Source organism: Gavialis gangeticus, unplaced genomic scaffold (genome assembly GCF_001723915.1).
Source record: "Gavialis gangeticus isolate Ggan-Ray unplaced genomic scaffold, GavGan_comp1, whole genome shotgun sequence".
Lineage (NCBI taxonomy): Eukaryota > Metazoa > Chordata > Crocodylia > Gavialidae > Gavialis > Gavialis gangeticus.
The window spans coordinates 218,725,123-218,725,742 of NW_017729032.1; the positions used below are offsets into that span (position 1 = coordinate 218,725,123).

The following is a 620-nucleotide window of genomic DNA, read 5'->3' on the forward strand; positions in this document are numbered from 1 at the left end:
CAGGGCTGCATGACAGGCAGCCTTCTCAATCAGTCAGTTGGGGGGGGGATGCCATCTTGGGCTCCTCTTGGAGCTGGCAGCCCCCTCCCTCCTCAGGCTGTGCAGCCATACTGCAGGGGCCATGATGTGTGCTGGCTCCATCTGGAAGGCCAGCATTTTACTGTTCAATAAGCTTCTTTTTTTCCTGCAGATTTTGCAGGCATCATGATTTGAGTAGGTCCCTGCTTATTACTAGTACTGGCTTAAAGGGCTTTGTAAAAACAGGTTCACTAGGACCTTAGCATTCAAATTGACCACAGTACAAACTGCATAGAAAAAGCTGAACTCATTCTGAATAAATGCTAGTACTGTATTTTTATTTATATATTTTTATTTATGCTTTGGAAAATGACCTGAAATGGACTATTATTCGCATTTTTTCTGTAAAACTAAGGCCCAGTCTGTACAGTGGAGGTTCAGCTGCCACACTTGTACTAGGAGAACCCTCTCAGGTAGACTCAGTTATACCTAAGGGAGTTTTTCTGCCATGAAACCACTAAATAACAGCAGAACTTTCTAAAATAGACATGGCTAGATGGGTATATAGCTCTATTGAGGGATAATGATCTCTTCCCCCCCCC

General features: G+C 43.9%; 1 protein-coding gene across 1 annotated transcript in view; it reads left to right on the forward strand.

Annotated features, from left to right (window-relative positions):
• Positions 1 to 620, forward strand: part of SCAF4 (SR-related CTD associated factor 4) — a 61,768-nt gene that overhangs the window by 7,422 nt on the left and 53,726 nt on the right. The window lies entirely within an intron of this gene.